Here is an 11,085-nt window from a genome sequence, read left to right as displayed (position 1 = left end):
ATAGTCAGATAGCGAGAAATCTAAGGGATTTCCCCAAGACAGATTACTTAGACTGGATAGATGCCAATCCTAGTTCAGCCGCTTCTTCCCCCGGTCACAGCGATTCAAGTTCCAGTTCTTCTGGATCCCATCCCGGTTCTAGTTCCAGTCTCGATTCCACCGATTCCAGCTTCCGTCCCTCTGGTTCCAGTTCCGTCAGTTCCGGTTCCAGTGCTGCCACTTCTGGTCCACATTCCATAGCTTCGGCTCCAGTGATTCCGCTCCGACTCCAGTTGTCTCAATTTTTTTACGAGGCTTCCTCCTGTGGTAATCTGTGGCAGGATATTGAGAGTAGTCAGTTTATTATAAGTTTCGATTAGTAATAATAGTGCATTGGAAGGATAATTACTAACATCGTATTTTAAAAAGTGAAGAGGAAATATTTCAAGAATTTTTTTTTATAAATGATAAAATCATCTTAACATTGAGTGCTGATAATAGCAAATATTCGACCTATGAAACAAGTAATAATGGGTGACTTATTGGGGGTGTATGCGTGCGTTATCATGACAGTTAGAGATCAAATTCTCTGTAGTACCGAAAAAATTCATTTCTTATTATGTTGGATATGCAAGAGTAACATTTCTAGAGATGACAGCGCTGAAAGAGAATGCAAACATAAAACTATTAGTTGATGACGAAGGCAAACTTCTTGCTACAGTTGGTGGTAACGCATTAGCCGTTGATAGATCCTATTACCATCTTTCTGGTATTAACACTAAAAAAAGACAAGAAGAAGACAAGTCTATTGCTGCACCAATATCATAAGCCGTATCTTATCTATTTGCCGAAACTGCAATCTAAGTAAAATAATATCGTAATAGACAGTGAAAGAATAAGTAAATGACATTGACATTAGTAGATAATACAACAAAGAAATAAAGAGATGAATTGATAAAACAAAAAACCTGCAAATGTTATTGGTACCATCGAATGTTTACTCAGAGATACAATCAATAAATCTAATAATACCAGTAATAAAATGTGTGATGAGGTTGTAGCAGAAACCATGTTAAAAGTTGTCTATGACACCGAATTGGAATAAGTACCGCCTCAAGAGAAAATATGATGAAGTATTTTATAGTATTTTAAATAGACAGACAGACGAAAAGACACACAGACACACACGTACGACACACAGACAGAAAAACAAAAGGTTACACAGACAGACACACAGATGTAATGACACATAGACGTTTGCGTAAAAACACAAAGACTTGTAGTTAGACAACCAAAAAGGACGCACAGACAGACAAAAGACATGCACACACGCTCACATACAAATACACACAAAATACGAATAGACGGACAAAAATACACACACAAACACATACATACACAGACACGGAGATATATAGACAGACAAAAAGACATAAAGAGACAGACAAAAAAGACCATTGACAGATAAAAATGTGCACACACACAGAGACACAAAGACAGGCAGACATATAACATGGTTGGTAGAAACACAGACAGACACACAATGGACGAAAAGACACACAGACAGACAAAAAAACACTCATGCACACATGTACAGACACACAGACAGACAGACAAAAAGACGCACAGACACAAACGTACAGACACACATATCTGTCTTTTTGCTTGTTTGCCTCTGTGCCTGTAAGTCTTTTTGACTATCTGTCTGTCTGTATTTGTTTGTCTATGCATTTGTGTGTGTTTTTGTATGTGTTTGTAACTTTTGTCTGGTCAACTGGATCTGTGTGTCTTTGTGTGTTTGTGTCTTTTTGTCTGTCTCTATGTCTTTTTTGGATTTCTGTATGCGTGTCCTTATGTCTGTAGGTTTATGTGCGTGTCTCTACGTGTATGTCTGTATGTCTTTTTGTCTGTCTGTCTGTGTGTCTGTATGCGTGTTTCTTTTGTCTGTGTTTCTGTAGGTGCTTGCATCTGTGTGTGTGTGTGCATCTTATCGTCTGTCTGTACGTGTATGTATGTTTGTCTTTTTGTCTGTCTGTCTTTGCGTCCTTTTGTCTCTGTCAATTTTTGTCTGTCTCTTTTTGTGTCTTTTTGTCTGTGTATGTGCTCATGTCTGTGTGCCTTTTTTCTGTCTCTCTCTATCTGTGTCTGTGAAAAATTATTTTTTGCTGGTTTTATAAACTGAAAAAATCCCTTTTATGTCTTTCTAACTTGAAAGAAAATGCCTGTTCATGTTCCAGCAACCGTAAAAAAATTCTGTCCATCTCTCTCAGAATCTGGTAAAAACTCTGGTAACTTATCTCAGACTCTAATAGTACCCCTATGAATCCGGTAGTACTAACTATGTATCTGAATATTCCTGTTCCTGCAACTCTGATCTTTGAATAAACCTTTTAAACCTTGAAGTTGCCAGCGTAGCCTAAAAAATAATGACGACATAACAAAGTAATGTAATAAAATATTTTCATTGAAATTATGACATATAGGATATAATCCAAAAAATGAATACTTTGGAATAGTTCTATAAATAATCCATCATATTTTATCGTGAGTTGGTACTTATTCCATTTTGGTGTCATAGATGACTTTTAACATGATTTCAGCTACAGCCTCATTATATATTTTATTGTTGGTATTATTGGGTTCATTGACTAAATGTGTTAGCAAACTGTCCATGGCACTAGGAACTTTCGCAGGTGCTTTGTTTTTCATCAATTCATCTTTATATTCTTTTTTATATTATCTGCTAATGTCTTTTTTAGTTTACTTACGGTTTCAGCGTTTATTACGAAATTTGTTTTACATAGATTGCACTTCCGGCACATAGATAAGATATGGCTTGTGACATTTGTAGAGCTGTAGGCTTGTCTTTTCCTTGTCTTCTTTTGGATGCTAACACAAGAAAGATGGCGATTAGATGCATCAACGAGTAATTTGTTACCACCAGTAGTAGCAAAATGTTGACCCTAATCATCAAATTATAGTTTTATGTTTGCATTCTCTTTAAGCACTATTATCTCTGGAAATGTTAATTTCACATATTCACCATCATAAGAGTCGAATTTTTCGGTACTCTGACGAAATTTAATCTCTCACTGTAATTAAAACGCACGCATACATTTCCAATAAGATTCCAATCATTGCTTGTTTTATAGTTCAGATATTTGTCTTTGTGAGCATCTAATGCTAAGATGACTTTATCATTTATATATACTTTCTTGAAATATTTCATCTTCACTTTTTAAAGTAATATATATTTGATTTTCCCTCCAGTGCACTATTAATTCTAATCTAAACATACAATGAACTGGCTATTGTCGATGACCAGCCACAGAATGCAACAGGGGCAGCCACAAAAAGATCTTGGGACTGGTGGAACTCGAAGTGGAATTGCTAGAACCGGAATTACTAGAACTGTGGAATCAGGGGTAGGAGTGGTGGATCCAGAACTGGAACTGAGGGAACTGGAACAGGTGGGACTGGAGCTAGAATCAGTTGAATCGAGACTGAAACTGCAGCTGGTTTGGGATCCGACAGAATTGGATCTGGAACGGCTGTGACCGGGGAAAGAATTGCTGAAACTGGAACTGGGACTAGCATCTGTCCAGTGTTAGCAATTTGTCTTCGAGAAGCCGTTTAGGCTAATTATTATCTGACTAATGCAAACAATATATCTTGGAGGAGGCCCTTAGGGTTTTTTCGTCTACCCAGTTTTTTAGTTTATACGGTTATTTTTGTCAGATAATAGGTGTCAATGGTCCATTAAATCCCATGGGCTGTCACGAAGAGGTTGGCTTGTGAATACACATGCCGACTCGAAAATACAAACCAAATGAGTTAAAACATCGTTTATATCAAGGATGTCGGATAATGCCTTAGGAACGATAATAGGTGCCACAAGCCTGCCAATGGGTGCTATAGGATGGGAATAGTATAACATAACAACCAGGTGTGCATAATAAATCAATAATCAATAATACTGGCGTCTTCAAGAAACTTTACCAAAGATTCAGTAGCTTCAAAAAAAGCTTTTGCACCGTAATTTGAAAGGATATGAGCAATCAGGAAGACTAGTCTCGGTTTAATGCTACAGGGCAGCTACATATTGCAACAGTGGCATGAACTGTGTTGAAGTATCATGAGGGGAGGGTTTGTCAAAACATAAAGCAATGGATTTAAAGCATCATTTTGTCACGGGAGTATCACAATGGGTTGGGAGTATCCTGGACTGTAATTGTGCCTAGAGTTAGAAAGACCATTGGACCAGTAGTAACATGGGGTAGTGCATGCCTAGTGTTAAGAACTGTCACAGTCCATGGATATTAATCTATTTATTGTTATCTCATCTAATGGGTTAATTATTTGCTTCAATAGGGTACTTCACAACAAATTTGAATTAGGTCTTACTTTCGTAGTAAAATAAAAAATTTCGAGTTAATTGGTCATCTCACGCTCTCACTTTATTTGTTTTCAATATTCCTTTTATTTTTCATATGCTTGTATGTATTATAGATTTTGTCTATATTCCTTGCACTTTTCATACGCCTATCTGTTTCTAGATTTTTTCTGATTTGATGTTTTTTTGTGTACTTATCTTTATTCTTACATTTTTCCATATTCCACAAAAAAAAAACTAAAGAAAAATATGGGGATTAAAAACAGGATCCTCAGAAATATCTTCCAAAGAAACGATAAGGTGAATCACTGTCATTCAGTTTTAAATATGGGATCGATAACTGGCTAGTAAAATACTGGCTATTCCTTGTCTAACTCGCGTTAAACAATTAACAACAATGGAACAACCAGGTGCGCGTAATAGATTAATAATCAATAATACAGGTTGTTTGCTAGGGCCCCTTTGGCATTGGTTGCTAGGATTTTGAATAAATAAACAATTAACTAAGATTTAACACCCACCGTGTGTGCAATATGTCATCCTCATTTACATCCACAGGTTCCCCGTTTGACTGGCAGCCAGTAAAGTTTACTAAAACAAGTGTCATTGACACGCAAAATTACGTCATCCCTAATAAATTTGCATAGGTAAACGAGTAACTATTATGTAATAACCAGGTCCACGCAATAGATCTTTAACCGACAATACTTATTGGTTACTAGGGTCTGATCGGAACTATTTGCTATGGTGCTCGGATCCGAACCAAAGGGTCCCACTACTCAGATTTTGTCCAAAATTTAAATTGCATTCCAACATTTAAATTCTTAAGCAAAAAAAAACTAGAACAGTAGGGAGGTATGAGTCAATTGACATATACATTTAACGGTAATTAAATTGGCGTTTAAGGGACGGTACCCCATGTTATACCTTGATTAGGCCTACTTACGGTTTGGAAAACTATAAGAAATTAAATATGAAAAACTATTTTGTTTCAATTGAAAGTAAGGAGTAACTTCAAAACAAAAAAAGAACAAAAAATATCTTTTTATATTAGGGCGGGTTATTTCTTCCTTAGCTCCTTGCTCTTTACTCTGAAGTTTGACTTTTTGTCCAAATTCTTCGAGAACATTAACTGAAAAACAAAATCCAGTGGATTGGGAAAAGATGATTTTTCACAGGACGAAAAAACTTTTGTTTAATGAGAGAGGAGTTGTGGAGGGGGAACTCCCCCATATATAAAGAATAATTTCATTTCGTTTTAAGTTGCAAGGCTGCTCCCTACTTTTGGTTGTAATATTTTTTATTTGTTTAATTACATTTCATGAAGCGGAAAAATGGTCAATATTTCAATGCTCTGTTTCTGGCTTTTGGTGAGTCGTAAAACTTAAAGAAAATATTTTTTAGAAGGTAACCAAAACAGGAAGTCAACTAAAGTAAAAGTACATAAAAATGAAAAAAAGTGAAGTAATTAAAAAAAAACTCAAAAAACAATAGCTTACTTAAATAAGATAGGAACTCCTAGCATTCAGTTTTATTTAGCACCGAAGTGTTGGATCGGCATTATTTAACCATTAAATAAAAAAAGATTTTGTTTTTAACTGCAAGTAAGGAGCAACATTAAAACTTAAAACAAACAGAAATTACTCCGTATATGAAGGGGTTGCTCCCTCCTGAACGCCAAAGTTTGGCTCTTTTTCTCAAATCTACTATTTAAAACAGTAAAAAACTTTAGCGTAAAGAGCGGGGCATTGAGTCTTCATATAGATTTTGTTCCGTGAACAACTAAATAATAACCTTTTTCTGGATTTTAAACAAAGCTGTTTGGCAAGTTTTTATGAACTTATTTTGCAGTCTCTCGACAAACGAAGATCTCTTACGAAACCTGTCTGACTAGTTTTTTTACAAGAAATTAGACAGTTCATTTAGCCATCAAGCAGTAAGAATATAATTAGGAATTCCGATATTTATAGGCAAGCACGCTCCAATAGAGGTGGCGAGAGAAAAGTAAGCAGAAGGGGGGGGGTGTGTTGGTAGCAAGAGCCGTGATACCCGCTGGGCGTGCCTCTTAAATTGCGGGGACAAGGTAGCCAACCCTCAACACTTCCCTTACTTTTCTCGTAAGGAAACCATCAGTAAAATGGGTGATAATCGCCCTGGAATAATGGCGAGCGGAGAACTGGTTTATTTGCCAGTTCTGAACTTTTTACAGTTTAGCCGAAGTAATGGTGTTGGTGATGATCTTATTATTCGGCATGCCTTGGAATTCTTCGATGCAGCTGCTGTTGCGGCTGCAAAGTCTGCTTTTTGGAACAACGTTTTGCCTGGAGAAATTTGCCCAAGACGTGCTGGAAATAAGGCTATACGGAGTCATTTACGTGATATTCTTGAGCTGCTGGCAAAATGTGATTCTGAAGATTTAACCGTACCTACGTATGTTATCTTGTCAGCTAATGAGGTTCCTTCGGTTCCTGACCTGATGTTTTCACATCTATCCTCGAATCTCACGCGAATGGAAAAAGTCCTTTATGCTGTTGCGTCTCGTGCGGAAGTTTATGATAACCATTTTCCGCCCCTTCCTCAACCTATTGAACCAAATGTCCTAGCGACTATTGTGGTTTCCAAGATCCCTGCTTCACTTGACAATCCAATCAAAAGAAAAGAAATGCTGGATAAAGTTGCTGGTCATAAATGTGTTAGTAGTGTAAAAGCAAAAAAAAGATCAACTGATTGTTCATATAGACAAATCTGCAGCGAATGACTTTTGCTCTTCGATTAAAAATACGGTAACATCTTGTGTGACTAAGATTGTCACAAAAAATAATACTTGGAATTTCTAAAGGAATTCCTCTTGAATTTAATGTTGACCAATTCTGCAGTGAGCCAGGCATAGCATCAGCTACTCGTCTTGGTGCCTCCACAGTTGTCAAGATTGAGTTTACAGATCTATTGTCAAAGGCTCAGCTGCTAAAAACAGGACTAAAAATCGGCTATGAGCTTATTCGAGTTTCTAAGTTTCTGAGCCCACCTAGATGCTGTCACAAGTGTAGATCCCCCAGCCATATCCAGTCCGCCTGTTCCAGTTCAAATCCAAAGTGTGCAATCTGCTCAGGGCCTCATGTCTCTACAAAAGACTCTCCCTGTAAACTCCCTGCAAAATGTGCGAATTGTGGTGGTCCACATGTGTCGTTTAGCCTAAAATGTCAAGTCCTTAAAAAACTGAGTTCTGCTGCCAAGTGATGGCTCGCTCGATATCCCTACTCTCTGTTAATATTAATGGCACTAAGGATAAAGCCTCTGTGATCGACGAGTTCATAAATGACTACGATATAGTCTGCTTACAAGAACACCTGCTCTCTTCCACCAGTTCCAGTTTCCTGCAACGAAGTACATCACATCAGTTATTTCTTATAAATGCCCGCACAACTTTTGGCAGGCCCTCTGGAGGGCTTGCATGTTTTGTGAAGCGGAGTTTAAGTGGTCTAAATCCCACTTGCTTATGCTCGAACGATCATTTTCTTGCCATCCACTTAGGCAATACTGTTATAATTAACACTTATTTGCCACAAAATGCACGTGGAATTGATTCTATGACTCGGTTCGCTAAAACTTGCTCCTCCTTATGCTCAGCTGTGAAGCAATTCGCTGATTCCGAACTTACATATCCGATTATTGGTGACTTGAACTGCAATATTTTAGATAACTCGGCTAGAACTGACTGCTTGTTAGATTTAGTTCCTGATTATAAAATTGTGCCAAAGGATCAGTCCTATATTTACATTCGTCATTCAGGAAGTGTATCAAGTATTGACCATGTAGTCTGTTCGCCAAGTCTCAGTATTTCTGAAGTGCATGTCCTTACGGATGAACAAGACATTGATCATATGCCGATGTCTTATGTTTTCCGTATCTGATGTTCCTGTATATTCCTCTATTGATAAGCCCTCATGGTGTTTCGACAAGTATAATTGGAATCGTGGAAATATTGCCCTTTACAGTGTGACGCTTGCTACACTACTTAGTTCTATTCGTATTTCGTTTCATTTGCTCCAGACGCGGGTGCCTGTGAAAAATGTGGTTGCCGATATTAACCTGTACTATTCTCAAATTATTTCGTGTTTGAAAAACGCTGAGTCTTGTGCTGTCCCTTGTGAACGAGTTAGGTTAGGGACTCGTCAACCTGTGTGGAATAATGATTCACAGTTGAAGTCGATTAAGAACCGTGCAAAGTTATGGTTGTGTATATGGTCAGAATGCGGAAGGCCTGCTTCTGGTATTGTTTTCAGTATTAAAAATCGGACTAAATCTGCTTATAAAAAATACTTTCCTGCTCTCCGATTTCGGGGTCTTGATTTTCCATCAAATCCAAGTGATTGGAAGAATGTTTTAAATTCTAGTAAAATTATTAGTGATGGTCCTGGCAATTATATTTCTAAGTCAGCTTGGGAGTCGCATTATACTGCTATTTTTTCCCGGATTAATTATGCAGTTCATTCACATTTTTCAGCTGTTTTGAAACGTATGCTACCGTCTGCTCTATCTCAGTAGGATATATTACCGATATCCGATGATTCAATTTACCTGGCTATTAAAAGGCTTAAGTCTAAGTCAGTTGACACCGATGGAATATCAGTGAATCATTTAAAACCTGATTGCCCCCTTTAATATCGTATTTACAACTACTTTTTCAAATGTGTTTGTGTTGTTCCGTCGTGCCGGACAGTTTTCTGTGTGGCACAGTTACTTCTATTTTAAAAAGGGGGAAAGATCCATTTTCATGTTCATCTTATCGTCCTATCACTGTTTCTTGTACCTTAAGCAAAGTCCTTGAGTATTTACTTCTCCCTTCTATAACAGATAATATAAATTTTGGAGTTAACCAGTTTGGTTTTCAGCGTGGTCTGGGATGTCAGCATGCCCATAAAGTTCTTTCTGCTCTGCTTTCTGATGCTTCCGGGAAGGGCTATGATCTTTATTTTTGTTCTTTAGATCTATCTAAGGCTTTTGATTCTGTATTCCCAAGCCCTGTTTATGTGGAGTGAATGTTTCTATTGTTTCTTTATTAAAATTTTGGTATGGTCATTCTTTCCTTAATGTTAAATCTTCTCCTTCTGATCCTTCTATGTTAAAGATTTTCGTAAGACACGGTGTGAGACAAGGTGGAGTTTTATCTCCATCAATTTTCAAAATTTGTATTGCTGATATTTTAAATAGTCTTCCAACAACTTACCTTTTAATTAGTTCAAATGTCTCATATCTTGCTTATGTAGGCAATATTCTTCTCATTAGTAGAACTAAATCTAGGCTTTCGGCTTCTGTTCGTTCTATCTCTACTGCTTTCTCGAATGTAGATCTAACCCTTAACCCTGATAAATGTGAATTCCTTCATTTTGGTCCTTCTTCTAACCAATCTTCTAGACTTAATTGCTCTGAATTTAGCGTTCCGTGCGTGACTTCTTTAAGGTGGTTGGGCATTACCCTTACTAACAATTTAGTCTCTTTTCGTAACAAAATTGTTTCTGATGCTAAGGTTAAACTTCAAGTGGGTTATTCTAAAATTGTCGCGAACAGGGGGAAATACAACCGCAAAGCCCTTTTACAAATTTATTCTTGCTTTTGTGATCGCTCGGTTTTATATCTTTCTGGATTGTATCCTGTTTTAAAAAGAAAAGATTTAAAGGCTCTCAAGTCATCTTATTTTCGTTTCCTCGTTTTTTGTTGCATCTTCCTCCCTGGTACAAGAACAGTGATATGGTAACAAATTTTGGGGCTCCAGATTTATTAAATAAATTTAAAGTGCTACACCAGAAACTATCCGACTCAATACATTTTACTATTAACCCTTTTCATGATCTTCTAAAATGTTTTTTACAATAATTTAATGTGTTGTCAGAAGTTGTTTTTTTTTGTTTTTTTTGTGTATGTTTGTTTTTATACTCCGCTGTTTCAAGTGGGTCACAAATAAATTATTATTATTATTATTATTGAGAAGGGAACAGTTCCTTGTATGAAATGGGCTGTACCCTCCTCAACGGCCCACTCTTTACGCTAAAGTTGGACTCTTTCTCTCAACTTAACTTTTTAAAACAGTAAAAAACTTCAGTGTAAAGAGCGGGGCGTTGAGAAAGGAACAGCCCCTTTCACATGAAGAGTAATTTCTGTTCCTTTTAAGTTTTAATGTCGCTCCTTATTTTCAGTTAAAAAAAAACTTTTTTTTTATTTAATTTCAGAACGTTTTTTGAATTAATTCATGTTTTGATTTTGGCTCCCCGCACATGAATAATTAAACAAAATTTGCATATTAATTTATTTTTTTAGCTAAATGGCTTTCACATAGTTTTGATCGGACGGTTTCGAGAAAAAAAGGAGCGGGAGAGGAGGCCTAGTTACCCTCCAATTTTTTGGCTACTTAAAACGGTAACTAGACTTTTAAATTTTTTACGAACATTTTTATTAGTAAAAATATAAATAACTTACAAATTAACTGACGTGACGAAATTCTATATTCGTATGTTTTTATTACGCATATGAAGGGGTTCGGCCCCTCGTCAATGCCTCGCTCTTGGTACTAAAGCTTAACTTTTGTCCCAGTTTCTTAAAAATGACCCCTGAATCATAAAGGCCGTAGAATAAATAGTCGAAATTACTAAAAATACTTTAGCGTAAAGAGCGAAGTATTAGGAGGAGGTGAGCCCCTCATATGCGTAATAATTTCT

The sequence above is a fragment of the Artemia franciscana genome, chromosome 11 (assembly GCF_032884065.1).
Source record: "Artemia franciscana chromosome 11, ASM3288406v1, whole genome shotgun sequence".
NCBI lineage: Eukaryota > Metazoa > Arthropoda > Branchiopoda > Anostraca > Artemiidae > Artemia > Artemia franciscana.
Note: the sequence above shows the minus strand (reverse complement) of the source record.